Below are 4,262 nucleotides of genomic sequence, written 5' to 3'. Positions count from 1 at the left end.
AAGGACATTAGTGAACCAGGTGGGTTTTTCAGACAATCAATCATGTTTTCACGGCCATCAGTAGATTCTTAATTCCAGATTATTTTTATTGAATTCAAAGGGGCTGCTTGGTGGCACAGTGGGTTAGCACTGCTGCCTCACAACGCCAGGGACCCAGGTTCAATTCCCACCTCGGGTCGCTGCCTGTGTGGAGGTTGCACACTTTCCCTGTGCCTGTGTGCGTTTCCTCCGGGTGCTCCGGTTTCCTCCCACAGTCCAAAGATGTGCGGGTTGGGTTAATTGGCCATGCTAAATTGACCCTAGTGTCAAGGGGGATTAGCAGGGTAGATATGTGGGGTTATGGGATTAGGGCCAGGGTGAAATTGTGATCGGCGTAGACTCAATGGGCTGAATGGCTTCCTTGTGCACTTTAGGATTCTATGATAATGCCACAGAATTTGGCAGGAAATCCCGGGACACTCATTCTCCATAAACGTTCTCCCTTGTTCCCTTCTCCCATGATGATCAATTTCTGTGTGTTTGAAGAATATAGAAAACAAGCTAGAGTTGTGGCAGAATTCTCCTCCGAGAAACCCCTGCAGCGATGTTCTCCTGAGGCAGAGATAATTGCCTTCTTCAGAGTCTAGTTCAGCATAGAAATACTAATTGTATCTGTTGAAGATTGTCAATAATTGGGCAAGCACATTATTTACACAAAAGGAATATTGAGTCACGCTGTGCTCTGACTAAAGTGCAGTGTTATTAGATTGTCAGAACGAAGCTTTAAACATGAGAGGAAAGAAAACTTACACTTTGCTTTTTATTATGTGTGGGAGTTATTGTGATCAAGGCGTTGATGCATTCTCAGAAGGAAATGAAAGGAAGTGTCAAAATAATCTTGAAAATACCAACTACGCTGAAGACTGGAATGAAAGGCGGCAGATTGGACAGTATTTAAGGGGAGCAGAGGCCATTACAAATATGGGCAGTCTCCGTCACAATCACTACTTGCAGAAACTGCAAGTTGACAGGAGTAATTTACACAGAATTGTTGCACCGGGGAACCTGCTCCGAGGTTGCAAAAAGCATCAAGCACATTGTGCACTTTCTGTCGATTCCCTTCGCCAGCCTGACCCCTTTGCTCAAGCTGGTGTCAGTCATTCTTTGCTCCTTATTGACCTCTACCAGACCTTGGACTCGGTGGGTTAGTGACGCTGGAAGTGCCAGGTGGGAAGGGATCAGCAAGGACAAGAACAACAATTAAGAACGTATATCAAAATGATTGCACACCTGCCCGTCTACATCAGCCTTATCATTACCCTGCACCATTGCTTTGTTCTTTATCTTTATCTCTCAATCATCCCTCACCTGAACCCTTCCCCCCGCAACTCTGTAGTTCAAAGCCGTGGTTACACCATCCGCCAGCTCACTGATCACAATGCGGTTCCGTTATATCCATCCCAGTGGTACATTTTCTTCTTTCCCTGCTGTTGGTACCAGTGCCCCATGAAACAAAATCCATTTCTCCCACATGACCACAGTCAGTAAGGAGAGGCAAAGACACCTCCTCCACGATCATCCTCAACAGCAGTGCCTCACAAGGCTGTGTTCTCAGCCCCTTTACTTATACATCTATGACCGTGTGGCCAAATTCCCCTCCAACTTCATTTTCAAGTTTGCTGATGACACCACCGTGGTGGGTTGGCTCTCACAAGATGACGAGACAGAGTATCGGAAAGGGATAGGGGATCTGGTGAACTGGTGCGACGACAATAATCTCTCCCTCAATGTCAACAAAATGAAGGAGACAGTCATCGACTTCAGGAAGCACAGTGGAGGACATGACTACATCAATGGGGATAAAGTAGAAATGGTCGAAAGCTCCAGGTTTCGAGATGTCCAGATCACCAACATCCTGTCCTGGTCCTTCCATGTTGACCCTATGGTTAAGAAAGCCCACCAATGGTGCTACTTCTCGGGAGGCTAAGGAAATTCAGCATGTCTGCTTCAACTCCCATCGACTTTTACAAATGCACAAAAAAAACATCCTTTCCAGACGTATCAAGCTTGGTATGGCTCCTGCTCTGACCATAAGAACTAGGATCAGGAGTAGGCCATTTGGCCTCTCAAGTTTGCTCCGCCATTCAATAAGATCATGGCTGATCTTTTCATAGACTCAGCTCCACTTACCCGCCCGCTCACCATAACCCTTAATTCCTTTCCTGTACAAAAATTTATCTATCCTTGCCTTAAAAACATTCAACAAGATAGCCTCAACTGCTTCACTGGGCAGAGAATTCCACAGGTTCACAACCCTTTGTGTGAAGAAATTCTTCCTCAACTCAGTTCTAAATCTGCTCCTCCTTATTTTGAGGCTATGCCCCCTAGTTCTAGTTTCACCTGCCAGTGGAAACAATCTCCCTTCTTCTATCTTACCTATTCCCTTCATAATCTTATATGTTTCTATAAGATCCCCCCTCATTCTTCAGACTTCCAATGATTATACTCCTAGTCTACTCGATTTCTCCTCAAAAGCCAACACTCTGAACTTGAGAATCAACCTAGTGAATCTCGTCTGCACCCCATCCTTTCTCAAATAGGGAGACCAAACCTGTACACAGTTCTCCAGGTGTGGCCTCACCAGCACCTTATACAGCTGCAACATAACCTCGCTGTTTTTAAACTCCATCTTTGTAGCAATGAAGGACAAAATTCCATTTGCTTTCTTAACCATCTGCTGCACCTGCAAACCAACTTTTTGTGATTCATGCACAAGGACACCCAGGTCCCTCTGCACAGCAGCATGCTGCAATTTTTTACCATTTAAATGGTAAATTTTTTACCATTTTGCTGTTTTTTTTATCAAAATGGATGACATCACATTTACCAACATTGTACTCCATCTGCCAGACCCTCGCCCACTCACTTGAACTATCTATATCCCTTTGCAGACTTTCAGTGTCCTCTGCACACCTTGCTCTGCACACTTTGCTCACAGGTATCGGGGTATAAGGAGTATAGCAGGGCACTGAAAACACTGAATGTGGGGCACTGGTGTTAAGGATGATCGTGGAGCAGGCATTGTTGACTGTCCTTACTGACTGCGGTTATCTCAGTGTCAACTGCAAATTTTGACACACTACACTTGGTCCCCAAATCCAAATCATCTGTGTAAATTGTAAACAATTGCGGTCCCAACACTGACCCTGGAGCAGATCACTAGTCACTGATTGCCAACCAGAAAAACAGCCATTTACCCTCAAGACCACAAGAAAATACAAAGGATTGTGAATGTAGCCCAGTCCATCAAGCAAACCAGCTTCCCATCCATTGATTCAGTCAACACTTCCTGCTGCTTCAGAAAAGCAGCTAGCATAATCAAAGATCGCACTCACTCCGTACATATTCTCTTCCATCTCCTTCCATCGGAAAAAGATACATAAGTCTGAGGTCACATACCAACTGACTCAAGAATAGCTTCTTCCCTGCTGCCATCAGCCTTTTGAATGGACCTACTTTGCGTTAAGTTGATCTTTCTCGACACCTTAGCTATGACTGTAACACTACATTCTGCACCCTCTCTTTTCCTTCTCTATGAATGGTATGCTTTGTCTGTGTACTGCACAAGAAACAATACTTGTCACTGTATACTAATACATGTGACAATTATAAATCAAATCAAATGAAAAAGAGATGGTAATTAAATTGCAATGCTTCTTGTATCTCACATACAGAAACAATAATAAATAGAAGTAATTTGCCTGCAGCACTTTGGACAATTTAAGGGAGGGGTCGGGGGGGGTGATTTTAATCGAATTTGATGAGCAGGAAACCACTGGGATTGGGCAGGGCAATATTTCTTACCTTCCTCTCCAACACTGCTTCAATGACAAATAAAATTCTGAGCAAGGGATTAAGACAAATCCACCAATTTCCTGATGGGTGGTTTAATTATGATTAAGCCCACTTTGTGTCAACATAGAAGGAGTAGAAGGAGGGTTTTTCATTAACTTCATCCGCAACGCAAGTAGCAAACTGTAAAACAGTGGGTCTAATGCCGGGTGTACTTTTTTCATATCCTTTCAAATAATAAAGAAATCCAACAGCATTCCGCACAGTTAAGCAACTCTTTCAGTGCAAAGTTTGAAAGACTAATACTGAACTAATAATTACCTTGTGAAGAAAAGTTGGAGAAGTTAAGTTTGTTTCCACTAGAGTTTAGAAGAATAAGATCCAACTTGATTGCAACCTTTCAAATCCTGGGAGATATTGACAAAGTGGAT

Source organism: Carcharhinus amblyrhynchos, chromosome 8, assembly GCF_965287045.1.
Source record: "Carcharhinus amblyrhynchos chromosome 8, sCarAmb.v2.hapA, whole genome shotgun sequence".
Lineage (NCBI taxonomy): Eukaryota > Metazoa > Chordata > Chondrichthyes > Carcharhiniformes > Carcharhinidae > Carcharhinus > Carcharhinus amblyrhynchos.
The sequence above is the reverse complement of the archived record's forward strand: the minus strand, read 5'-3'. Positions refer to the sequence as shown.